Genomic DNA, 23,028 nt, shown 5'->3' with positions numbered 1-23,028 from the left:
TGTACTGGTGATTAGATTGGTCGGTCTTTAAATAGCCCTCTCTTTGCAGCAGTCTTGGCTTACGTTCATACCAACCTGGCTATGCCCCATCTCGTCTGATCTCGGAAGCTAAGCAGGTTTGGGCCTGGTTGGTACTTGGATGGTAGACTGCCTCGGAATAACAGGTGCTGTAAGCTTTTTGGAAATTTTTCACTTAGTATATAATAATTTTGCCAAAAAATAGAGTCAATGCCCTGATCTCTGAATCTTAGCAGGTTTAGGTCTGGTTAGTACTTGGATTGGAGACCGCCTGGGAATACCAGGTGATGTAAGCTTTTTGGACATTTTTCACTTAGTATATAATAATTTTGCCAAAAAATATAGTCAATGCCCGACCTCTGAATATAAGCAGGTTCGGGCATGGTTTACTTCATGGATGGGAGACTGCCTGGGAATACCAGGTGCTTTAATCTTTTGGAAAATTTCACGAATTATATAATAATCTTTCATTAAAAAAAAAAAAAAAAAAAAGTAAATGCCCGATCTCTGAATCTTAGCAGGTTTAGGTCTGGTTAGTACTTTGATGAGAGACTGCCTAGGAATACCAGGTGCTTTAATCTTTTGGGTTTTCTTTCCTACTTATATAATGTACTGGCGATTAGATTGGCTGGTCTTTAAATAGCCCTCTCTTTGCAGCAGTATTGGCTTACGGTCATACCAACCTGGCTATGCCCCATCTCGTCTGATCTTGGAAGCTAAGCAGGTTTGGGCCTGGTTGGTACTTGGATGGGAGACCGCCTCGGAATACCAGGTGCTGTAAGCTTCTTGGACATTTTTCACTTAGTATATAATAATTTTGCCAAAAAATAGAGTCCAAGCCCTGATCTCTGAATCTTAGCAGGTTTAGGTCTGGTTAGTACTTGGATTGGAGACCGCCTGGGAATACCAGGTGCTGTAAGCTTTTTGGACATTTTTCACTTAGTATATAATAATTTTGCCAAAAAATAGAGTCAATGCCCGACCTCTGAATATAAGCAGGTTCGGGCATGGTTTACTTCATGGATGGGAGACTGCCTGGGAATACCAGGTGCTTTAATCTTTTGGGTTTTCTTTCCTACTTATATAATGTACTGGCGATTAGATTGGCTGGTCTTTAAATAGTCCTCTCTTTGCAGCAGTCTTCGCTTACGGCCATACCAACCTGGCTATGCCTGATTTCGTCTGATCTCGGAAGCTAAGCAGGTTTGGCCTCGTTAGTACTTGGATGGGAGACCGCCTGGGAATACCAGGTGCTGTAAGCTTTTTGGACATTTTTCACTTAGTATATAATAATTTTGCCAAATAATAGTGTCAATGCCCGATCTCTGAATATTAGCAGGTTTGGGCCTGGTTAGTACATGGATGGGAGACTGCCTGGGAATACCAGGCGCTTTAATCTTTTGGAAAATTTCACGAATTATATAATAATCTTCCATAAAAAAAAAAAAATAAATAAAAAAAAAAACCGAAAGAGTCAATGCCCGATCTCTGAATCTTAACAGGTTTAGGTCTGGTTAGTACTTTGATGAGAGACTGCCTAGGAATACCAGGTGCTTTAAGCTTTTGGGTTTTCTTTCCTACCTATATAATGTACTGGTGATTAGATTGGTCGGTCTTTAAATAGCCCTCTCTTTGCAGCAGTCTTGGCTTACGGTCATACCAACCTGGCTATGCCCCATCTCGTCTGATCTCGGAAGCTAAGCAGGTTTAGGCCTGGTTAGAACTTGGATGGGAGACGGCCTGGGAATACCAGGTGCTGTAAGCTTTTTGGACATTTTTCACTTAGTATATAATAATTTTGCCAAAAAATAGAGTCAATGCCCGATCTCTTAATCTTAACAGGTTTAGGTCTGGTTAGTACTTTGATGAGAGACTGCCTAGGAATACCAGGTGCTTTAAGCTTTTGGGTTTTCTTTCCTACCTATATAATGTACTGGTGATTAGATTGGTCGGTCTTTAAATAGCCCTCTCTTTGCAGCATTTGGCTTACGGTCATACCAACCTGGCTATGCCCCATCTCGTCTGATCTCGGAAGCTAAGCAGGTTTAGGCCTGGTTAGAACTTGGATGGGAGACGGCCTGGGAATACCAGGTGCTGTAAGCTTTTTGGACATTTTTCACTTAGTATATAATAATTTTGCCAAAAAATATAGTCAATGTCCTGATCTCTGAATCTTAGCAGGTTTAGGTCTGGTTAGTACTTGGATTGGAGACCGCCTGGGAATACCTGGTGCTGTAAGCTTTTTGGACATTTTTCACTTAGTATATAATAATTTTGCCAAAAAATATAGTCAATGCCCGACCTCTGAATATTAGCAGGTTCGGGCATGGTTTACTTCCTGGATGGGAGACTGCCTGGGAATACCAGGTGCTTTAATCATTTGGAAAATTTCACGAATTATATAATAATCTTTCATTAAAAAAATAAAAAAATAAAAAAAAAGTCAATGCCCGATCTCTGAATCTTAGCAGGTTTAGGTCTGGTTAGTACTTTGATGAGAGACTGCCTAGGAATACCAGGTGCTTTAAGCTTTTGGGTTTTCTTTCCTACTTATATAATGTACTGGTGATTAGATTGGTCGGTCTTTAAATAGCCCTCTCTTTGCAGCAGTCTTGGCTTACAGTCATACCACCCTGGCAATGCCCCATCTCGTCTGATCTCGGAAGCTAAGCAGGTTTGGGCCTGGTTGGTACTTGGATGGGAGACCGCCTCGGAATACCAGGTGCTGTAAGCTTTTTGGACATTTTTCACTTAGTATATAATAATTTTGCCAAAAAATAGAGTTTTATGCCCGACCTCTGAATATTAGCAGGTTCGGGCATTGTTTACTTCATGGATGGGAGACTGCCTGGGAATACCAGGTGCTTTAATCTTTTGGAAAATTTCACAAATTATATAATAATCTTTCATTAAAAAAAAAAAAAAAGTCAATGCCCGATCTCTGAATCTTAGCAGGTTTAGGTCTGGTTAGTACTTTGGTGAGAGACTGCCTAGGAATACCTGGTGCTTTAAGCTTTTGGGTTTTCTTTCCTACCTATATAATGTACTGGTGATTAGATTGGTCGGTCTTTAAATAGCCCTCTTTTTGCAGCAGTCTTGGCTTACGGTCATACCAACCTGGCTATGCCCCATCTCGTCTGATCTCGGAAGCTAAGCAGGTTTGGGCCTGGTTGGTACTTGGATGGGAGACCGCCTCGGAATAACAGGTGCTGTAAGCTTTTTGGACATTTTTCACTTAGTATATAATAATTTTGCCAAATAATAGAGTCAATGCCGATCTCTGAATCTTAGAAGGTTTGGGCCTGGTTAGGACATGGATGGGAGACTGCCTGAGAATACCAGGCGCTTTAATCTTTTGGAAAATTTCACGAATTATATAATAATATTCCATAAAAAAATAAATAAAAAAAACGAAAGAGTCAATGCCCGATCTCTGAATCTTAGCAGGTTTAGGTCTGGTTAGTACTTTGATGAGAGACTGCCTAGGAATACCAGATGCTTTAAGCTTTTTGGTTTTCTTTCCTACTTATATAATGTACTGGTGATTAGATTGGTCGGTCTTTAAATAGCCCTCTCTTTGCAGCAGTCTTGGCTTACGTTCATACCAACCTGGCTATGCCCCATCTCGTCTGATCTCGGAAGCTAAGCAGGTTTGGGCCTGGTTGGTACTTGGATGGTAGACTGCCTCGGAATAACAGGTGCTGTAAGCTTTTTGGAAATTTTTCACTTAGTATATAATAATTTTGCCAAAAAATAGAGTCAATGCCCTGATCTCTGAATCTTAGCAGGTTTAGGTCTGGTTAGTACTTGGATTGGAGACCGCCTGGGAATACCAGGTGATGTAAGCTTTTTGGACATTTTTCACTTAGTATATAATAATTTTGCCAAAAAATATAGTCAATGCCCGACCTCTGAATATAAGCAGGTTCGGGCATGGTTTACTTCATGGATGGGAGACTGCCTGGGAATACCAGGTGCTTTAATCTTTTGGAAAATTTCACGAATTATATAATAATCTTTCATTAAAAAAAAAAAAAAAAAAAGTAAATGCCCGATCTCTGAATCTTAGCAGGTTTAGGTCTGGTTAGTACTTTGATGAGAGACTGCCTAGGAATACCAGGTGCTTTAATCTTTTGGGTTTTCTTTCCTACTTATATAATGTACTGGCGATTAGATTGGCTGGTCTTTAAATAGCCCTCTCTTTGCAGCAGTATTGGCTTACGGTCATACCAACCTGGCTATGCCCCATCTCGTCTGATCTTGGAAGCTAAGCAGGTTTGGGCCTGGTTGGTACTTGGATGGGAGACCGCCTCGGAATACCAGGTGCTGTAAGCTTCTTGGACATTTTTCACTTAGTATATAATAATTTTGCCAAAAAATAGAGTCCAAGCCCTGATCTCTGAATCTTAGCAGGTTTAGGTCTGGTTAGTACTTGGATTGGAGACCGCCTGGGAATACCAGGTGCTGTAAGCTTTTTGGACATTTTTCACTTAGTATATAATAATTTTGCCAAAAAATAGAGTCAATGCCCGATCTCTTAATCTTAACAGGTTTAGGTCTGGTTAGTACTTTGATGAGAGACTGCCTAGGAATACCAGGTGCTTTAAGCTTTTGGGTTTTCTTTCCTACCTATATAATGTACTGGTGATTAGATTGGTCGGTCTTTAAATAGCCCTCTCTTTGCAGCATTTGGCTTACGGTCATACCAACCTGGCTATGCCCCATCTCGTCTGATCTCGGAAGCTAAGCAGGTTTAGGCCTGGTTAGAACTTGGATGGGAGACGGCCTGGGAATACCAGGTGCTGTAAGCTTTTTGGACATTTTTCACTTAGTATATAATAATTTTGCCAAAAAATAGAGTCAATGCCCGATCTCTTAATCTTAACAGGTTTAGGTCTGGTTAGTACTTTGATGAGAGACTGCCTAGGAATACCAGGTGCTTTAAGCTTTTGGGTTTTCTTTCCTACTTATATAATGTACTGGCGATTAGATTGGCTGGTCTTTAAATAGCCCTCTCTATGCAGCAGTCTTCGCTTACGTCCATACCAACCTGGCTATGCCCGATCTCGTCTGATCTCGGAAGCTAAGTAGGTTTGGGCCTGGTTGGTACTTGGATGGGAGCCCGCTTCGGAATACCAGGTGCTGTAAGCTTTTTGGACATTTTTCACTTAGTATATAATAATTTTGCCAAAAAATATAGTCAATGTCCTGATCTCTGAATCTTAGCAGGTTTAGGTCTGGTTAGTACTTGGATTGGAGACCGCCTGGGAATACCAGGTGCTGTAAGCTTTTTGGACATTTTTCACTTAGTATATAATAATTTTGCCAAAAAATATAGTCAATGCCCGACCTCTGAATATTAGCAGGTTCGGGCATGGTTTACTTCCTGGATGGGAGACTGCCTGGGAATACCAGGTGCTTTAATCATTTGGAAAATTTCACGAATTATATAATAATCTTTCATTAAAAAAATAAAAAAATAAAAAAAAAGTCAATGCCCGATCTCTGAATCTTAGCAGGTTTAGGTCTGGTTAGTACTTTGATGAGAGACTGCCTAGGAATACCAGGTGCTTTAAGCTTTTGGGTTTTCTTTCCTACTTATATAATGTACTGGTGATTAGATTGGTCGGTCTTTAAATAGCCCTCTCTTTGCAGCAGTCTTGGCTTACAGTCATACCACCCTGGCAATGCCCCATCTCGTCTGATCTCGGAAGCTAAGCAGGTTTGGGCCTGGTTGGTACTTGGATGGGAGACCGCCTCGGAATACCAGGTGCTGTAAGCTTTTTGGACATTTTTCACTTAGTATATAATAATTTTGCCAAAAAATAGAGTTTTATGCCCGACCTCTGAATATTAGCAGGTTCGGGCATTGTTTACTTCATGGATGGGAGACTGCCTGGGAATACCAGGTGCTTTAATCTTTTGGAAAATTTCACAAATTATATAATAATCTTTCATTAAAAAAAAAAAAAAAAAAAAAAAAAAGTCAATGCCCGATCTCTGAATCTTAGCAGGTTTAGGTCTGGTTAGTACTTTGGTGAGAGACTGCCTAGGAATACCTGGTGCTTTAAGCTTTTGGGTTTTCTTTCCTACCTATATAATGTACTGGTGATTAGATTGGTCGGTCTTTAAATAGCCCTCTTTTTGCAGCAGTCTTGGCTTACGGTCATACCAACCTGGCTATGCCCCATCTCGTCTGATCTCGGAAGCTAAGCAGGTTTGGGCCTGGTTGGTACTTGGATGGGAGACCGCCTCGGAATAACAGGTGCTGTAAGCTTTTTGGACATTTTTCACTTAGTATATAATAATTTTGCCAAATAATAGAGTCAATGCCCGATCTCTGAATCTTAGAAGGTTTGGGCCTGGTTAGGACATGGATGGGAGACTGCCTGAGAATACCAGGCGCTTTAATCTTTTTGAAAATTTTACGAATTATATAATAATATTCCATAAAAAAATAAATAAAAAAAACGAAAGAGTCAATGCCCGATCTCTGAATCTTAGCAGGTTTAGGTCTGGTTAGTACTTTGATGAGAGACTGCCTAGGAATACCAGATGCTTTAAGCTTTTTGGTTTTCTTTCCTACTTATATAATGTACTGGTGATTAGATTGGTCGGTCTTTAAATAGCCCTCTCTTTGCAGCAGTCTTGGCTTACGTTCATACCAACCTGGCTATGCCCCATCTCGTCTGATCTCGGAAGCTAAGCAGGTTTGGGCCTGGTTGGTACTTGGATGGTAGACTGCCTCGGAATAACAGGTGCTGTAAGCTTTTTGGAAATTTTTCACTTAGTATATAATAATTTTGCCAAAAAATAGAGTCAATGCCCTGATCTCTGAATCTTAGCAGGTTTAGGTCTGGTTAGTACTTGGATTGGAGACCGCCTGGGAATACCAGGTGATGTAAGCTTTTTGGACATTTTTCACTTAGTATATAATAATTTTGCCAAAAAATATAGTCAATGCCCGACCTCTGAATATAAGCAGGTTCGGGCATGGTTTACTTCATGGATGGGAGACTGCCTGGGAATACCAGGTGCTTTAATCTTTTGGAAAATTTCACGAATTATATAATAATCTTTCATTAAAAAAAAAAAAAAAAAAAAGTAAATGCCCGATCTCTGAATCTTAGCAGGTTTAGGTCTGGTTAGTACTTTGATGAGAGACTGCCTAGGAATACCAGGTGCTTTAATCTTTTGGGTTTTCTTTCCTACTTATATAATGTACTGGCGATTAGATTGGCTGGTCTTTAAATAGCCCTCTCTTTGCAGCAGTATTGGCTTACGGTCATACCAACCTGGCTATGCCCCATCTCGTCTGATCTTGGAAGCTAAGCAGGTTTGGGCCTGGTTGGTACTTGGATGGGAGACCGCCTCGGAATACCAGGTGCTGTAAGCTTTTTGGACATTTTTCACTTAGTATATAATAATTTTGCCAAAAAATAGAGTCCAAGCCCTGATCTCTGAATCTTAGCAGGTTTAGGTCTGGTTAGTACTTGGATTGGAGACCGCCTGGGAATACCAGGTGCTGTAAGCTTTTTGGACATTTTTCACTTAGTATATAATAATTTTGCCAAAAAATAGAGTCAATGCCCGACCTCTGAATATAAGCAGGTTCGGGCATGGTTTACTTCATGGATGGGAGACTGCCTGGGAATACCAGGTGCTTTAATCTTTTGGGTTTTCTTTCCTACTTATATAATGTACTGGCAATTAGATTGGCTGGTCTTTAAATAGTCCTCTCTTTGCAGCAGTCTTCGCTTACGGCCATACCAACCTGGCTATGCCTGATTTCGTCTGATCTCGGAAGCTAAGCAGGTTTGGCCTCGTTAGTACTTGGATGGGAGACCGCCTGGGAATACCAGGTGCTGTAAGCTTTTTGGACATTTTTCACTTAGTATATAATAATTTTGCCAAATAATAGTGTCAATGCCCGATCTCTGAATATTAGCAGGTTTGGGCCTGGTTAGTACATGGATGGGAGACTGCCTGGGAATACCAGGCGCTTTAATCTTTTGGAAAATTTCACGAATTATATAATAATCTTCCATAAAAAAAATAAATAAATAAAAAAAAAAAACGAAAGAATCAATGCCCGATCTCTGAATCTTAACAGGTTTAGGTCTGGTTAGTACTTTGATGAGAGACTGCCTAGGAATACCAGGTGCTTTAAGCTTTTGGGTTTTCTTTCCTACCTATATAATGTACTGGTGATTAGATTGGTCGGTCTTTAAATAGCCCTCTCTTTGCAGCAGTCTTGGCTTACGGTCATACCAACCTGGCTATGCCCCATCTCGTCTGATCTCGGAAGCTAAGCAGGTTTAGGCCTGGTTAGAACTTGGATGGGAGACGGCCTGGGAATACCAGGTGCTGTAAGCTTTTTGGACATTTTTCACTTAGTATATAATAATTTTGCCAAAATTAGAGTCAATGCCCGATCTCTTAATCTTAACAGGTTTAGGTCTGGTTAGTACTTTGATGAGAGACTGCCTAGGAATACCAGGTGCTTTAAGCTTTTGGGTTTTCTTTCCTACCTATATAATGTACTGGGGATTAGATTGGTCGGTCTTTAAATAGCCCTCTCTTTGCAGCATTTGGCTTACGGTCATACCAACCTGGCTATGCCCCATCTCGTCTGATCTCGGAAGCTAAGCAGGTTTAGGCCTGGTTAGAACTTGGATGGGAGACGGCCTGGGAATACCAGGTGCTGTAAGCTTTTTGGACATTTTTCACTTAGTATATAATAATTTTGCCAAAAAATAGTCAATGCCCGATCTCTTAATCTTAACAGGTTTAGGTCTGGTTAGTACTTTGATGAGAGACTGCCTAGGAATACCAGGTGCTTTAAGCTTTTGGGTTTTCTTTCCTACTTATATAATGTACTGGCGATTAGATTGGCTGGTCTTTAAATAGCCCTCTCTATGCAGCAGTCTTCGCTTACGTCCATACCAACCTGGCTATGCCCGATCTCGTCTGATCTCGGAAGCTAAGTAGGTTTGGGCCTGGTTGGTATTTGGATGGGAGCCCGCTTCGGAATACCAGGTGCTGTAAGCTTTTTGGACATTTTTCACTTAGTATATAATAATTTTGCCAAAAAATATAGTCAATGTCCTGATCTCTGAATCTTAGCAGGTTTAGGTCTGGTTAGTACTTGGATTGGAGACCGCCTGGGAATACCAGGTGCTGTAAGCTTTTTGGACATTTTTCACTTAGTATATAATAATTTTGCCAAAAAATATAGTCAATGCCCGACCTCTGAATATTAGCAGGTTCGGGCATGGTTTACTTCCTGGATGGGAGACTGCCTGGGAATACCAGGTGCTTTAATCATTTGGAAAATTTCACGAATTATATAATAATCTTTCATTAAAAAAATAAAAAAATTAAAAAAAAGTCAATGCCCGATCTCTGAATCTTAGCAGGTTTAGGTCTGGTTAGTACTTTGATGAGAGACTGCCTAGGAATACCAGGTGCTTTAAGCTTTTGGGTTTTCTTTCCTACTTATATAATGTACTGGTGATTAGATTGGTCGGTCTTTAAATAGCCCTCTCTTTGCAGCAGTCTTGGCTTACAGTCATACCACCCTGGCAATGCCCCATCTCGTCTGATCTCGGAAGCTAAGCAGGTTTGGGCCTGGTTGGTACTTGGATGGGAGACCGCCTCGGAATACCAGGTGCTGTAAGCTTTTTGGACATTTTTCACTTAGTATATAATAATTTTGCCAAAAAATAGAGTTTTATGCCCGACCTCTGAATATTAGCAGGTTCGGGCATGGTTTACTTCATGGATGGGAGACTGCCTGGGAATACCAGGTGCTTTAATCTTTTGGGTTTTCTTTCCTACTTATATAATGTACTGGCGATTAGATTGGCTGGTCTTTAAATAGTCCTCTCTTTGCAGCAGTCTTCGCTTACGGCCATACCAACCTGGCTATGCCTGATTTCGTCTGATCTCGGAAGCTAAGCAGGTTTGGCCTCGTTAGTACTTGGATGGGAGACCGCCTGGGAATACCAGGTGCTGTAAGCTTTTTGGACATTTTTCACTTAGTATATAATAATTTTGCCAAATAATAGTGTCAATGCCCGATCTCTGAATATTAGCAGGTTTGGGCCTGGTTAGTACATGGATGGGAGACTGCCTGGGAATACCAGGCGCTTTAATCTTTTGGAAAATTTCACGAATTATATAATAATCTTCCATAAAAAAAAAAAAATAAATAAAAAAAAAAAACGAAAGAGTCAATGCCCGATCTCTGAATCTTAACAGGTTTAGGTCTGGTTAGTACTTTGATGAGAGACTGCCTAGGAATACCAGGTGCTTTAAGCTTTTGGGTTTTCTTTCCTACCTATATAATGTACTGGTGATTAGATTGGTCGGTCTTTAAATAGCCCTCTCTTTGCAGCAGTCTTGGCTTACGGTCATACCAACCTGGCTATGCCCCATCTCGTCTGATCTCGGAAGCTAAGCAGGTTTAGGCCTGGTTAGAACGTGGATGGGAGACGGCCTGGGAATACCAGGTGCTGTAAGCTTTTTGGACATTTTTCACTTAGTATATAATAATTTTGCCAAAAAATAGAGTCAATGCCCGATCTCTTAATCTTAACAGGTTTAGGTCTGGTTAGTACTTTGATGAGAGACTGCCTAGGAATACCAGGTGCTTTAAGCTTTTGGGTTTTCTTTCCTACCTATATAATGTACTGGTGATTAGATTGGTCGGTCTTTAAATAGCCCTCTCTTTGCAGCATTTGGCTTACGGTCATACCAACCTGGCTATGCCCCATCTCGTCTGATCTCGGAAGCTAAGCAGGTTTAGGCCTGGTTAGAACTTGGATGGGAGACGGCCTGGGAATACCAGGTGCTGTAAGCTTTTTGGACATTTTTCACTTAGTATATAATAATTTTGCCAAAAAATAGAGTCAATGCCCGATCTCTTAATCTTAACAGGTTTAGGTCTGGTTAGTACTTTGATGAGAGACTGCCTAGGAATACCAGGTGCTTTAAGCTTTTGGGTTTTCTTTCCTACTTATATAATGTACTGGCGATTAGATTGGCTGGTCTTTAAATAGCCCTCTCTATGCAGCAGTCTTCGCTTACGTCCATACCAACCTGGCTATGCCCGATCTCGTCTGATCTCGGAAGCTAAGTAGGTTTGGGCCTGGTTGGTACTTGGATGGGAGCCCGCTTCGGAATACCAGGTGCTGTAAGCTTTTTGGACATTTTTCACTTAGTATATAATAATTTTGCCAAAAAATATAGTCAATGTCCTGATCTCTGAATCTTAGCAGGTTTAGGTCTGGTTAGTACTTGGATTGGAGACCGCCTGGGAATACCAGGTGCTGTAAGCTTTTTGGACATTTTTCACTTAGTATATAATAATTTTGCCAAAAAATATAGTCAATGCCCGACCTCTGAATATTAGCAGGTTCGGGCATGGTTTACTTCCTGGATGGGAGACTGCCTGGGAATACCAGGTGCTTTAATCATTTGGAAAATTTCACGAATTATATAATAATCTTTCATTAAAAAAATAAAAAAATAAAAAAAAAGTCAATGCCCGATCTCTGAATCTTAGCAGGTTTAGGTCTGGTTAGTACTTTGATGAGAGACTGCCTAGGAATACCAGGTGCTTTAAGCTTTTGGGTTTTCTTTCCTACTTATATAATGTACTGGTGATTAGATTGGTCGGTCTTTAAATAGCCCTCTCTTTGCAGCAGTCTTGGCTTACAGTCATACCAACCTGGCAATGCCCCATCTCATCTGATCTCGTAAGCTAAGCAGGTTTGGGCCTGGTTGGTACTTGGATGGGAGACCGCCTCGGAATACCAGGTGCTGTAAGCTTTTTGGACATTTTTCACTTAGTATATAATAATTTTGCCAAAAAATAGAGTCAATGCCCTGATCTCTGAATCTTAGCAGGTTTAGGTCTGGTTAGTACTTGGATTGGAGACCGCCTGGGAATACCAGGCGCTGTAAGCTTTTTGGACATTTTTCACTTAGTATATAAAAATTTTACCAAAAAATATAGTCAATGCCCGACCTCTGAATATTAGCAGGTTCGGGCATGGTTTACTTCATGGATGGGAGACTGCCTGGGAATACCAGGTGCTTTAATCTTTTGGAAAATTTCACGAATTATATAATAATCTTTCATTAAAAAAATAAAAAATAAAAAAAAAAGAGTCAATGCCCGATCTCTGAATCTTAGCAGGTTTGGGCCTGGTTAGTACATGGATGGGAGACTGCCTGGGAATACCAGGTGCTTTAATCTTTTGGAAAATTTCACGAATTATATAATAATCTTTCATTAAAAAAAAAAAAAAAAAAAAAAAAAAAAGTCAATGCCCGATCTCTGAATCTTAGCAGGTTTAGGTCTGGTTTTAGTACTTTGATGAGAGACTGCCTAGGAATACCAGGTGCTTTAAGATTTTGGGTTTTCTTGCCTACTTATATAATGTACTGGTGATTAGATTGGTCGGTCTTTAAATAGCCCTCTCTTTGCAACAGTCTTCGCTTACGTCCATACCAACCTGGCTATGCCTGATCTCGTCTGATCTCGGAAGCTAAGCAGGTTTGGGCCTGGTTAGTACTTGGATGGGAGACGGCCTGGGAATACCAGGTGCTGTAAGCTTTTTGGACATTTTTCACTTAGTATATAATAATTTTGCCAAAAAATATAGTCAATGCCCGACCTCTGAATATTAGCAGGTTTGGGCCTGGTTAGTACATGGATGGGAGACTGCCTGGGAATACCAGGCGCTTTAATCTTTTGGAAAATTTCACGAATTATATAATAATCTTCCATAAAAAAAAAAAAAAAAAAAAAAAAAAAAACGAAAGAGTCAATGCCCGATCTCTGAATCTTAACAGGTTTAGGTCTGGTTAGTACTTTGATGAGAGACTGCCTAGGAATACCAGGTGCTTTAAGCTTTTGGGTTTTCTTTCCTACCTATATAATGTACTGGTGATTAGATTGGTCGGTCTTTAAATAGCCCTCTCTTTGCAGCATTTGGCTTACGGTCATACCAACCTGGCTATGCCCCATCTCGTCTGATCTCGGAAGCTAAGCAGGTTTAGGCCTGGTTAGAACTTGGATGGGAGACGGCCTGGGAATACCAGGTGCTGTAAGCTTTTTGGACATTTTTCACTTAGTATATAATAATTTTGCCAAAAAATAGTCAATGCCCGATCTCTTAATCTTAACAGGTTTAGGTCTGGTTAGTACTTTGATGAGAGACTGCCTAGGAATACCAGGTGCTTTAAGCTTTTGGGTTTTCTTTCCTACTTATATAATGTACTGGCGATTAGATTGGCTGGTCTTTAAATAGCCCTCTCTATGCAGCAGTCTTCGCTTACGTCCATACCAACCTGGCTATGCCCGATCTCGTCTGATCTCGGAAGCTAAGTAGGTTTGGGCCTGGTTGGTACTTGGATGGGAGCCCGCTTCGGAATACCAGGTGCTGTAAGCTTTTTGGACATTTTTCACTTAGTATATAATAATTTTGCCAAAAAATATAGTCAATGTCCTGATCTCTGAATCTTAGCAGGTTTAGGTCTGGTTAGTACTTGGATTGGAGACCGCCTGGGAATACCAGGTGCTGTAAGCTTTTTGGACATTTTTCACTTAGTATATAATAATTTTGCCAAAAAATATAGTCAATGCCCGACCTCTGAATATTAGCAGGTTCGGGCATGGTTTACTTCCTGGATGGGAGACTGCCTGGGAATACCAGGTGCTTTAATCATTTGGAAAATTTCACGAATTATATAATAATCTTTCATTAAAAAAATAAAAAATAAAAAAAAAAGAGTCAATGCCCGATCTCTGAATCTTAGCAGGTTTGGGCCTGGTTAGTACATGGATGGGAGACTGCCTGGGAATACCAGGTGCTTTAATCTTTTGGAAAATTTCACGAATTATATAATAATCTTTCATCAAAAAAAAAAAAAAAAAAGTCAATGCCCGATCTCTGAATCTTAGCAGGTTTAGGTCTGGTTAGTACTTTGATGAGAGACTGCCTAGGAATACCAGGTGCTTTAAGATTTTGGGTTTTCTTGCCTACTTATATAATGTACTGGTGATTAGATTGGTCGGTCTTTAAATAGCCCTCTCTTTGCAGCAGTCTTGGCTTACGTTCATACCAACCTGGCTATGCCCCATCTCGTCTGATCTCGGAAGCTAAGCAGGTTTGGGCCTGGTTGGTACTTGGATGGGAGACCGCCTCGGAATAACAGGTGCTGTAAGCTTTTTGGACATTTTTCACTTAGTATATAATAATTTTGCCAAGTAATAGAGTCAATGCCCGATCTCTGAATCTTAGAAGGTTTGGGCCTGGTTAGGACATGGATGGGAGACTGCCTGAGAATACCAGGCGCTTTAATCTTTTGGAAAATTTCACGAATTATATAATAATATTCCATAAAAAAATAAATAAAAAAAACGAAAGAGTCAATGCCCGATCTCTGAATCTTAGCAGGTTTAGGTCTGGTTAGTACTTTGATGAGAGACTGCCTAGGAATACCAGGTGCTTTAATCTTTTGGGTTTTTCTTTCCTACTTATATAATGTACTGGCGATTAGATTGGCTGGTCTTTAAATAGCCCTCTCTTTGCAGCAGTATTGGCTTACGGTCATACCAACCTGGCTATGCCCCATCTCGTCTGATCTTGGAAGCTAAGCAGGTTTGGGCCTGGTTGGTACTTGGATGGGAGACCGCCTCGGAATACCAGGTGCTGTAAGCTTTTTGGACATTTTTCACTTAGTATATAATAATTTTGCCAAAAAATAGAGTCCAAGCCCTGATCTCTGAATCTTAGCAGGTTTAGGTCTGGTTAGTACTTGGATTGGAGACCGCCTGGGAATACCAGGTGCTGTAAGCTTTTTGGACATTTTTCACTTAGTATATAATAATTTTGCCAAAAAATATAGTCAATGCCCGACCTCTGAATATAAGCAGGTTCGGGCATGGTTTACTTCATGGATGGGAGACTGCCTGGGAATACCAGGTGCTTTAATCTTTTGGGTTTTCTTTCCTACTTATATAATGTACTGGCGATTAGATTGGCTGGTCTTTAAATAGTCCTCTCTTTGCAGCAGTCTTCGCTTACGGCCATACCAACCTGGCTATGCCTGATTTCGTCTGATCTCGGAAGCTAAGCAGGTTTGGCCTCGTTAGTACTTGGATGGGAGACCGCCTGGGAATACCAGGTGCTGTAAGCTTTTTGGACATTTTTCACTTAGTATATAATAATTTTGCCAAATAATAGAGTCAATGCCCGATCTCTGAATATTAGCAGGTTTGGGCCTGGTTAGTACATGGATGGGAGACTGCCTGGGAATACCAGGCGCTTTAATCTTTTGGAAAATTTCACGAATTATATAATAATCTTCCATAAAAAATAAAAAATAAAAAAAATAAAAACGAAAGAGTCAATGCCCGATCTCTGAATCTTAACAGGTTTAGGTCTGGTTAGTACTTTGATGAGAGACTGCCTAGGAATACCAGGTGCTTTAAGCTTTTGGGTTTTCTTTCCTACCTATATAATGTACTGGTGATTAGATTGGTCGGTCTTTAAATAGCCCTCTCTTTGCAGCAGTCTTGGCTTACGGTCATACCAACCTGGCTATGCCCCATCTCGTCTGATCTCGGAAGCTAAGCAGGTTTGGGCCTGGTTGGTACTTGGATGGGAGACCGCCTCGGAATACCAGGTGCTGTAAGCTTTTTGGACATTTTTCACTTAGTATATAATAATTTTGCCAAAAAATATAGTCAATGTCCTGATCTCTGAATCTTAGCAGGTTTAGGTCTGGTTAGTACTTGGATTGGAGACCGCCTGGGAATACCAGGTGCTGTAAGCTTTTTGGACATTTTTCACTTAGTATATAATAATTTTGCCAAAAAATATAGTCAATGCCCGACCTCTGAATATTAGCAGGTTTGGGCCTGGTTAGTACATGGATGGGAGACTGCCTGGGAATACCAGGCGCTTTAATCTTTTGGAAAATTTCACGAATTATATAATAATCTTCCATAAAAAAAAAAAAAAAAAAAAAAAAAAAAAACGAAAGAGTCAATGCCCGATCTCTGAATCTTAACAGGTTTAGGTCTGGTTAGTACTTTGATGAGAGACTGCCTAGGAATACCAGGTGCTTTAAGCTTTTGGGTTTTCTTTCCTACCTATATAATGTACTGGTGATTAGATTGGTCGGTCTTTAAATAGCCCTCTCTTTGCAGCATTTGGCTTACGGTCATACCAACCTGGCTATGCCCCATCTCGTCTGATCTCGGAAGCTAAGCAGGTTTAGGCCTGGTTAGAACTTGGATGGGAGACGGCCTGGGAATACCAGGTGCTGTAAGCTTTTTGGACATTTTTCACTTAGTATATAATAATTTTGCCAAAAAATAGTCAATGCCCGATCTCTTAATCTTAACAGGTTTAGGTCTGGTTAGTACTTTGATGAGAGACTGCCTAGGAATACCAGGTGCTTTAAGCTTTTGGGTTTTCTTTCCTACTTATATAATGTACTGGCGATTAGATTGGCTGGTCTTTAAATAGCCCTCTCTATGCAGCAGTCTTCGCTTACGTCCATACCAACCTGGCTATGCCCGATCTCGTCTGATCTCGGAAGCTAAGTAGGTTTGGGCCTGGTTGGTACTTGGATGGGAGCCCGCTTCGGAATACCAGGTGCTGTAAGCTTTTTGGACATTTTTCACTTAGTATATAATAATTTTGCCAAAAAATATAGTCAATGTCCTGATCTCTGAATCTTAGCAGGTTTAGGTCTGGTTAGTACTTGGATTGGAGACCGCCTGGGAATACCAGGTGCTGTAAGCTTTTTGGACATTTTTCACTTAGTATATAATAATTTTGCCAAAAAATATAGTCAATGCCCGACCTCTGAATATTAGCAGGTTCGGGCATGGTTTACTTCCTGGATGGGAGACTGCCTGGGAATACCAGGTGCTTTAATCATTTGGAAAATTTCACGAATTATATAATAATCTTTCATTAAAAAAATAAAAAATAAAAAAAAAAGAGTCAATGCCCGATCTCTGAATCTTAGCAGGTTTGGGCCTGGTTAGTACATGGATGGGAGACTGCCTGGGAATACCAGGTGCTTTAATCTTTTGGAAAATTTCACGAATTATATAATAATCTTTCATTAAAAAAAAAAAAAAAAAAGTCAATGCCCGATCTCTGAATCTTAGCAGGTTTAGGTCTGGTTAGTACTTTGATGAGAGACTGCCTAGGAATACCAGGTGCTTTAAGATTTTGGGTTTTCTTGCCTACTTATATAATGTACTGGTGATTAGATTGGTCGGTCTTTAAATAGCCCTCTCTTTGCAGCAGTCTTGGCTTACGTTCATACCAACCTGGCTATGCCCCATCTCGTCTGATCTCGGAAGCTAAGCAGGTTTGGGCCTGGTTGGTACTTGGATGGGAGACCGCCTCGGAATAACAGGTGCTGTAAGCTTTTTGGACATTTTTCACTTAGTATATAATAATTTTGCCAAGTAATAGAGTCAATGCCCGATCTCTGAATCTTAGAAGGTTTGGGCCTGGTTAGGACATGGATGGGAGACTGCCTGAGAATACCAGGCGCTTTAATCTTTTGGAAAATTTCACGAATTATATAATAATATTCCATAAAAAAATAAATAAAAAAAACGAAAGAGTCAATGCCCGATCTCTGAATCTTAGCAGGTTTAGGTCTGGTTAGTACTTTGATGAGAGACTGCCTAGGAATACCAGGTGCTTTAATCTTTTGGGTTTTTCTTTCCTACTTATATAATGTACTGGCGATTAGATTGGCTGGTCTTTAAATAGCCCTCTCTTTGCAGCAGTATTGGCTTACGGTCATACCAACCTGGCTATGCCCCATCTCGTCTGATCTTGGAAGCTAAGCAGGTTTGGGCCTGGTTGGTACTTGGATGGGAGACCGCCTCGGAATACCAGGTGCTGTAAGCTTTTTGGACATTTTTCACTTAGTATATAATAATTTTGCCAAAAAATAGAGTCCAAGCCCTGATCTCTGAATCTTAGCAGGTTTAGGTCTGGTTAGTACTTGGATTGGAGACCGCCTGGGAATACCAGGTGCTGTAAGCTTTTTGGACATTTTTCACTTAGTATATAATAATTTTGCCAAAAAATATAGTCAATGCCCGACCTCTGAATATAAGCAGGTTCGGGCATGGTTTACTTCATGGATGGGAGACTGCCTGGGAATACCAGGTGCTTTAATCTTTTGGGTTTTCTTTCCTACTTATATAATGTACTGGCGATTAGATTGGCTGGTCTTTAAATAGTCCTCTCTTTGCAGCAGTCTTCGCTTACGGCCATACCAACCTGGCTATGCCTGATTTCGTCTGATCTCGGAAGCTAAGCAGGTTTGGCCTCGTTAGTACTTGGATGGGAGACCGCCTGGGAATACCAGGTGCTGTAAGCTTTTTGGACATTTTTCACTTAGTATATAATAATTTTGCCAAATAATAGAGTCAATGCCCGATCTCTGAATATTAGCAGGTTTGGGCCTGGTTAGTACATGGATGGGAGACTGCCTGGGAATACCAGGCGCTTTAATCTTTTGGAAAATTTCACGAATTATATAATAATCTTCCATAAAAAATAAAAAATAAAAAAAATAAAAACGAAAGAGTCAATGCCCGATCTCTGAATCTTAACAGGTTTAGGTCTGGTTAGTACTTTGATGAGAGACTGCCTAGGAATACCAGGTGCTTTAAGCTTTTGGGTTTTCTTTCCTACCTATATAATGTACTGGTGATTAGATTGGTCGGTCTTTAAATAGCCCTCTCTTTGCAGCAGTCTTGGCTTACGGTCATACCAACCTGGCTATGCCCCATCTCGTCTGATCTCGGAAGCTAAGCAGGTTTGGGCCTGGTTGGTACTTGGATGGGAGACCGCCTCGGAATACCAGGTGCTGTAAGCTTTTTGGACATTTTTCACTTAGTATATAATAATTTTGCCAAAAAATATAGTCAATGTCCTGATCTCTGAATCTTAGCAGGTTTAGGTCTGGTTAGTACTTGGATTGGAGACCGCCTGGGAATACCAGGTGCTGTAAGCTTTTTGGACATTTTTCACTTAGTATATAATAATTTTGCCAAAAAATATAGTCAATGCCCGACCTCTGAATATTAGCAGGTTTGGGCCTGGTTAGTACATGGATGGGAGACTGCCTGGGAATACCAGGCGCTTTAATCTTTTGGAAAATTTCACGAATTATATAATAATCTTCCATAAAAAAAAAAAAAAAAAAAAAAAAAAAACGAAAGAGTCAATGCCCGATCTCTGAATCTTAACAGGTTTAGGTCTGGTTAGTACTTTGATGAGAGACTGCCTAGGAATACCAGGTGCTTTAAGCTTTTGGGTTTTCTTTCCTACCTATATAATGTACTGGTGATTAGATTGGTCGGTCTTTAAATAGCCCTCTCTTTGCAGCATTTGGCTTACGGTCATACCAACCTGGCTATGCCCCATCTCGTCTGATCTCGGAAGCTAAGCAGGTTTAGGCCTGGTTAGAACTTGGATGGGAGACGGCCTGGGAATACCAGGTGCTGTAAGCTTTTTGGACATTTTTCACTTAGTATATAATAATTTTGCCAAAAAATAGTCAATGCCCGATCTCTTAATCTTAACAGGTTTAGGTCTGGTTAGTACTTTGATGAGAGACTGCCTAGGAATACCAGGTGCTTTAAGCTTTTGGGTTTTCTTTCCTACTTATATAATGTACTGGCGATTAGATTGGCTGGTCTTTAAATAGCCCTCTCTATGCAGCAGTCTTCGCTTACGTCCATACCAACCTGGCTATGCCCGATCTCGTCTGATCTCGGAAGCTAAGTAGGTTTGGGCCTGGTTGGTACTTGGATGGGAGCCCGCTTCGGAATACCAGGTGCTGTAAGCTTTTTGGACATTTTTCACTTAGTATATAATAATTTTGCCAAAAAATATAGTCAATGTCCTGATCTCTGAATCTTAGCAGGTTTAGGTCTGGTTAGTACTTGGATTGGAGACCGCCTGGGAATACCAGGTGCTGTAAGCTTTTTGGACATTTTTCACTTAGTATATAATAATTTTGCCAAAAAATATAGTCAATGCCCGACCTCTGAATATTAGCAGGTTCGGGCATGGTTTACTTCCTGGATGGGAGACTGCCTGGGAATACCAGGTGCTTTAATCATTTGGAAAATTTCACGAATTATATAATAATCTTTCATTAAAAAAATAAAAAATAAAAAAAAAAGAGTCAATGCCCGATCTCTGAATCTTAGCAGGTTTGGGCCTGGTTAGTACATGGATGGGAGACTGCCTGGGAATACCAGGTGCTTTAATCTTTTGGAAAATTTCACGAATTATATAATAATCTTTCATTAAAAAAAAAAAAAAAAAAAGTCAATGCCCGATCTCTGAATCTTAGCAGGTTTAGGTCTGGTTAGTACTTTGATGAGAGACTGCCTAGGAATACCAGGTGCTTTAAGATTTTGGGTTTTCTTGCCTACTTATATAATGTACTGGTGATTAGATTGGTCGGTCTTTAAATAGCCCTCTCTTTGCAGCAGTCTTGGCTTACGTTCATACCAACCTGGCTATGCCCCATCTCGTCTGATCTCGGAAGCTAAGCAGGTTTGGGCCTGGTTGGTACTTGGATGGGAGACCGCCTCGGAATAACAGGTGCTGTAAGCTTTTTGGACATTTTTCACTTAGTATATAATAATTTTGCCAAATAATAGAGTCAATGCCCGATCTCTGAATCTTAGAAGGTTTGGGCCTGGTTAGGACATGGATGGGAGACTGCCTGAGAATACCAGGCGCTTTAATCTTTTGGAAAATTTCACGAATTATATAATAATATTCCATAAAAAAATAAATAAAAAAAACGAAAGAGTCAATGCCCGATCTCTGAATCTTAGCAGGTTTAGGTCTGGTTAGTACTTTGATGAGAGACTGCCTAGGAATACCAGGTGCTTTAATCTTTTGGGTTTTTCTTTCCTACTTATATAATGTACTGGCGATTAGATTGGCTGGTCTTTAAATAGCCCTCTCTTTGCAGCAGTATTGGCTTACGGTCATACCAACCTGGCTATGCCCCATCTCGTCTGATCTTGGAAGCTAAGCAGGTTTGGGCCTGGTTGGTACTTGGATGGGAGACCGCCTCGGAATACCAGGTGCTGTAAGCTTTTTGGACATTTTTCACTTAGTATATAATAATTTTGCCAAAAAATAGAGTCCAAGCCCTGATCTCTGAATCTTAGCAGGTTTAGGTCTGGTTAGTACTTGGATTGGAGACCGCCTGGGAATACCAGGTGCTGTAAGCTTTTTGGACATTTTTCACTTAGTATATAATAATTTTGCCAAAAAATATAGTCAATGCCCGACCTCTGAATATAAGCAGGTTCGGGCATGGTTTACTTCATGGATGGGAGACTGCCTGGGAATACCAGGTGCTTTAATCTTTTGGGTTTTCTTTCCTACTTATATAATGTACTGGCGATTAGATTGGCTGGTCTTTAAATAGTCCTCTCTTTGCAGCAGTCTTCGCTTACGGCCATACCAACCTGGCTATGCCTGATTTCGTCTGATCTCGGAAGCTAAGCAGGTTTGGCCTCGTTAGTACTTGGATGGGAGACCGCCTGGGAATACCAGGTGCTGTAAGCTTTTTGGACATTTTTCACTTAGTATATAATAATTTTGCCAAATAATAGAGTCAATGCCCGATCTCTGAATATTAGCAGGTTTGGGCCTGGTTAGTACATGGATGGGAGACTGCCTGGGAATACCAGGCGCTTTAATCTTTTGGAAAATTTCACGAATTATATAATAATCTTCCATAAAAAAAAAAAAATAAAAAAAATAAAAACGAAAGAGTCAATGCCCGATCTCTGAATCTTAACAGGTTTAGGTCTGGTTAGTACTTTGATGAGAGACTGCCTAGGAATACCAGGTGCTTTAAGCTTTTGGGTTTTCTTTCCTACCTATATAATGTACTGGTGATTAGATTGGTCGGTCTTTAAATAGCCCTCTCTTTGCAGCAGTCTTGGCTTACGGTCATACCAACCTGGCTATGCCCCATCTCGTCTGATCTCGGAAGCTAAGCAGGTTTGGGCCTGGTTGGTACTTGGATGGGAGACCGCCTCGGAATACCAGGTGCTGTAAGCTTTTTGGACATTTTTCACTTAGTATATAATAATTTTGCCAAAAAATATAGTCAATGTCCTGATCTCTGAATCTTAGCAGGTTTAGGTCTGGTTAGTACTTGGATTGGAGACCGCCTGGGAATACCAGGTGCTGTAAGCTTTTTGGACATTTTTCACTTAGTATATAATAATTTTGCCAAAAAATATAGTCAATGCCCGACCTCTGAATATTAGCAGGTTCGGGCATGGTTTACTTCCTGGATGGGAGACTGCCTGGGAATACCAGGTGCTTTAATCATTTGGAAAATTTCACGAATTATATAATAATCTTTCATTAAAAAAATAAAAAAATAAAAAAAAAGTCAATGCCCGATCTCTGAATCTTAGCAGGTTTAGGTCTGGTTAGTACTTTGATGAGAGACTGCCTAGGAATACCAGGTGCTTTAAGCTTTTGGGTTTTCTTTCCTACTTATATAATGTACTGGTGATTAGATTGGTCGGTCTTTAAATAGCCCTCTCTTTGCAGCAGTCTTGGCTTACAGTCATACCACCCTGGCAATGCCCCATCTCGTCTGATCTCGGAAGCCAAGCAGGTTTGGGCCTGGTTGGTACTTGGATGGGAGACCGCCTCGGAATACCAGGTGCTGTAAGCTTTTTGGACATTTTTCACTTAGTATATAATAATTTTGCCAAAAAATAGAGTCAATGCCCTGATCTCTGAATCTTAGCAGGTTTAGGTCTGGTTAGTACTTGGATTGGAGACCGCCTGGGAATACCAGGTGATGTAAGCTTTTTGGACATTTTTCACTTAGTATATAATAATTTTGCCAAAAAATATAGTCAATGCCCGACCTCTGAATATA

The 23,028-nt window shown here is 40.5% G+C and overlaps 16 non-coding genes and 29 pseudogenes across 16 annotated transcripts; all 45 read left to right on the top strand.

The window, feature by feature from the left end:
* The first annotated feature begins 57 nt into the window (after positions 1-57).
* Positions 58-176, top strand: LOC128007279 (uncharacterized; annotated as a pseudogene).
* Positions 177-683: 507 nt separating this feature from the next.
* On the top strand, positions 684-802 carry LOC128005931 (5S ribosomal RNA). The gene has a single exon (XR_008178570.1). It is a non-coding gene; the product is annotated as a 5S ribosomal RNA (ribosomal RNA).
* Positions 803-1,162: 360 nt separating this feature from the next.
* Positions 1,163-1,280, top strand: LOC128006469 (5S ribosomal RNA). The gene has a single exon (XR_008179085.1). It is a non-coding gene; the product is annotated as a 5S ribosomal RNA (ribosomal RNA).
* A 384-nt stretch (positions 1,281-1,664) lies between these two features.
* LOC128007230 (uncharacterized) lies at positions 1,665-1,783 on the top strand (annotated as a pseudogene).
* Positions 1,784-2,002: 219 nt separating this feature from the next.
* Positions 2,003-2,121, top strand: LOC128007229 (uncharacterized; annotated as a pseudogene).
* A 512-nt stretch (positions 2,122-2,633) lies between these two features.
* LOC128006639 (uncharacterized) lies at positions 2,634-2,752 on the top strand (annotated as a pseudogene).
* A 365-nt stretch (positions 2,753-3,117) lies between these two features.
* LOC128006524 (uncharacterized) lies at positions 3,118-3,236 on the top strand (annotated as a pseudogene).
* Positions 3,237-3,609: 373 nt separating this feature from the next.
* On the top strand, positions 3,610-3,728 carry LOC128007278 (uncharacterized; annotated as a pseudogene).
* Positions 3,729-4,234: 506 nt separating this feature from the next.
* On the top strand, positions 4,235-4,353 carry LOC128005930 (5S ribosomal RNA). Its single transcript, XR_008178569.1, has one exon. It is a non-coding gene; the product is annotated as a 5S ribosomal RNA (ribosomal RNA).
* A 357-nt stretch (positions 4,354-4,710) lies between these two features.
* Positions 4,711-4,829, top strand: LOC128007227 (uncharacterized; annotated as a pseudogene).
* A 221-nt stretch (positions 4,830-5,050) lies between these two features.
* Positions 5,051-5,169, top strand: LOC128006498 (uncharacterized; annotated as a pseudogene).
* A 512-nt stretch (positions 5,170-5,681) lies between these two features.
* On the top strand, positions 5,682-5,800 carry LOC128006638 (uncharacterized; annotated as a pseudogene).
* A 376-nt stretch (positions 5,801-6,176) lies between these two features.
* On the top strand, positions 6,177-6,295 carry LOC128006523 (uncharacterized; annotated as a pseudogene).
* Positions 6,296-6,669: 374 nt separating this feature from the next.
* LOC128007277 (uncharacterized) lies at positions 6,670-6,788 on the top strand (annotated as a pseudogene).
* Positions 6,789-7,295: 507 nt separating this feature from the next.
* On the top strand, positions 7,296-7,414 carry LOC128005929 (5S ribosomal RNA). Its single transcript, XR_008178568.1, has one exon. It is a non-coding gene; the product is annotated as a 5S ribosomal RNA (ribosomal RNA).
* A 360-nt stretch (positions 7,415-7,774) lies between these two features.
* Positions 7,775-7,892, top strand: LOC128006468 (5S ribosomal RNA). Its single transcript, XR_008179084.1, has one exon. It is a non-coding gene; the product is annotated as a 5S ribosomal RNA (ribosomal RNA).
* Positions 7,893-8,275: 383 nt separating this feature from the next.
* Positions 8,276-8,394, top strand: LOC128007226 (uncharacterized; annotated as a pseudogene).
* Positions 8,395-8,612: 218 nt separating this feature from the next.
* LOC128007225 (uncharacterized) lies at positions 8,613-8,731 on the top strand (annotated as a pseudogene).
* Positions 8,732-8,950: 219 nt separating this feature from the next.
* Positions 8,951-9,069, top strand: LOC128006819 (uncharacterized; annotated as a pseudogene).
* A 512-nt stretch (positions 9,070-9,581) lies between these two features.
* Positions 9,582-9,700, top strand: LOC128006637 (uncharacterized; annotated as a pseudogene).
* A 223-nt stretch (positions 9,701-9,923) lies between these two features.
* Positions 9,924-10,041, top strand: LOC128006467 (5S ribosomal RNA). Its single transcript, XR_008179083.1, has one exon. It is a non-coding gene; the product is annotated as a 5S ribosomal RNA (ribosomal RNA).
* Positions 10,042-10,425: 384 nt separating this feature from the next.
* LOC128007305 (uncharacterized) lies at positions 10,426-10,544 on the top strand (annotated as a pseudogene).
* A 219-nt stretch (positions 10,545-10,763) lies between these two features.
* On the top strand, positions 10,764-10,882 carry LOC128007224 (uncharacterized; annotated as a pseudogene).
* Positions 10,883-11,103: 221 nt separating this feature from the next.
* Positions 11,104-11,222, top strand: LOC128006497 (uncharacterized; annotated as a pseudogene).
* A 512-nt stretch (positions 11,223-11,734) lies between these two features.
* Positions 11,735-11,853, top strand: LOC128006585 (uncharacterized; annotated as a pseudogene).
* A 671-nt stretch (positions 11,854-12,524) lies between these two features.
* Positions 12,525-12,643, top strand: LOC128005380 (5S ribosomal RNA). The gene has a single exon (XR_008178034.1). It is a non-coding gene; the product is annotated as a 5S ribosomal RNA (ribosomal RNA).
* Positions 12,644-13,024: 381 nt separating this feature from the next.
* LOC128007223 (uncharacterized) lies at positions 13,025-13,143 on the top strand (annotated as a pseudogene).
* A 219-nt stretch (positions 13,144-13,362) lies between these two features.
* On the top strand, positions 13,363-13,481 carry LOC128006495 (uncharacterized; annotated as a pseudogene).
* A 659-nt stretch (positions 13,482-14,140) lies between these two features.
* Positions 14,141-14,259, top strand: LOC128006916 (uncharacterized; annotated as a pseudogene).
* A 375-nt stretch (positions 14,260-14,634) lies between these two features.
* On the top strand, positions 14,635-14,753 carry LOC128005927 (5S ribosomal RNA). Its single transcript, XR_008178566.1, has one exon. It is a non-coding gene; the product is annotated as a 5S ribosomal RNA (ribosomal RNA).
* A 360-nt stretch (positions 14,754-15,113) lies between these two features.
* LOC128006466 (5S ribosomal RNA) lies at positions 15,114-15,231 on the top strand. Its single transcript, XR_008179082.1, has one exon. It is a non-coding gene; the product is annotated as a 5S ribosomal RNA (ribosomal RNA).
* Positions 15,232-15,613: 382 nt separating this feature from the next.
* LOC128006013 (5S ribosomal RNA) lies at positions 15,614-15,732 on the top strand. The gene has a single exon (XR_008178648.1). It is a non-coding gene; the product is annotated as a 5S ribosomal RNA (ribosomal RNA).
* A 520-nt stretch (positions 15,733-16,252) lies between these two features.
* On the top strand, positions 16,253-16,371 carry LOC128007222 (uncharacterized; annotated as a pseudogene).
* A 219-nt stretch (positions 16,372-16,590) lies between these two features.
* LOC128006494 (uncharacterized) lies at positions 16,591-16,709 on the top strand (annotated as a pseudogene).
* Positions 16,710-17,368: 659 nt separating this feature from the next.
* Positions 17,369-17,487, top strand: LOC128006915 (uncharacterized; annotated as a pseudogene).
* Positions 17,488-17,862: 375 nt separating this feature from the next.
* LOC128005926 (5S ribosomal RNA) lies at positions 17,863-17,981 on the top strand. The gene has a single exon (XR_008178565.1). It is a non-coding gene; the product is annotated as a 5S ribosomal RNA (ribosomal RNA).
* Positions 17,982-18,341: 360 nt separating this feature from the next.
* On the top strand, positions 18,342-18,459 carry LOC128006465 (5S ribosomal RNA). The gene has a single exon (XR_008179081.1). It is a non-coding gene; the product is annotated as a 5S ribosomal RNA (ribosomal RNA).
* A 382-nt stretch (positions 18,460-18,841) lies between these two features.
* On the top strand, positions 18,842-18,960 carry LOC128006012 (5S ribosomal RNA). Its single transcript, XR_008178647.1, has one exon. It is a non-coding gene; the product is annotated as a 5S ribosomal RNA (ribosomal RNA).
* Positions 18,961-19,478: 518 nt separating this feature from the next.
* LOC128007221 (uncharacterized) lies at positions 19,479-19,597 on the top strand (annotated as a pseudogene).
* A 219-nt stretch (positions 19,598-19,816) lies between these two features.
* Positions 19,817-19,935, top strand: LOC128006493 (uncharacterized; annotated as a pseudogene).
* Positions 19,936-20,595: 660 nt separating this feature from the next.
* Positions 20,596-20,714, top strand: LOC128006913 (uncharacterized; annotated as a pseudogene).
* Positions 20,715-21,089: 375 nt separating this feature from the next.
* On the top strand, positions 21,090-21,208 carry LOC128005925 (5S ribosomal RNA). The gene has a single exon (XR_008178564.1). It is a non-coding gene; the product is annotated as a 5S ribosomal RNA (ribosomal RNA).
* A 360-nt stretch (positions 21,209-21,568) lies between these two features.
* On the top strand, positions 21,569-21,686 carry LOC128006464 (5S ribosomal RNA). Its single transcript, XR_008179080.1, has one exon. It is a non-coding gene; the product is annotated as a 5S ribosomal RNA (ribosomal RNA).
* A 382-nt stretch (positions 21,687-22,068) lies between these two features.
* Positions 22,069-22,187, top strand: LOC128006010 (5S ribosomal RNA). Its single transcript, XR_008178645.1, has one exon. It is a non-coding gene; the product is annotated as a 5S ribosomal RNA (ribosomal RNA).
* Positions 22,188-22,699: 512 nt separating this feature from the next.
* LOC128006871 (uncharacterized) lies at positions 22,700-22,818 on the top strand (annotated as a pseudogene).
* The last annotated feature ends 210 nt before the right edge of the window (positions 22,819-23,028 follow it).

The sequence above is a fragment of the Carassius gibelio genome, chromosome B22 (genome assembly GCF_023724105.1).
Source record: "Carassius gibelio isolate Cgi1373 ecotype wild population from Czech Republic chromosome B22, carGib1.2-hapl.c, whole genome shotgun sequence".
NCBI lineage: Eukaryota > Metazoa > Chordata > Actinopteri > Cypriniformes > Cyprinidae > Carassius > Carassius gibelio.
The sequence above is the reverse complement of the archived record's forward strand: the minus strand, read 5'-3'. Positions and strand labels throughout refer to the sequence as shown.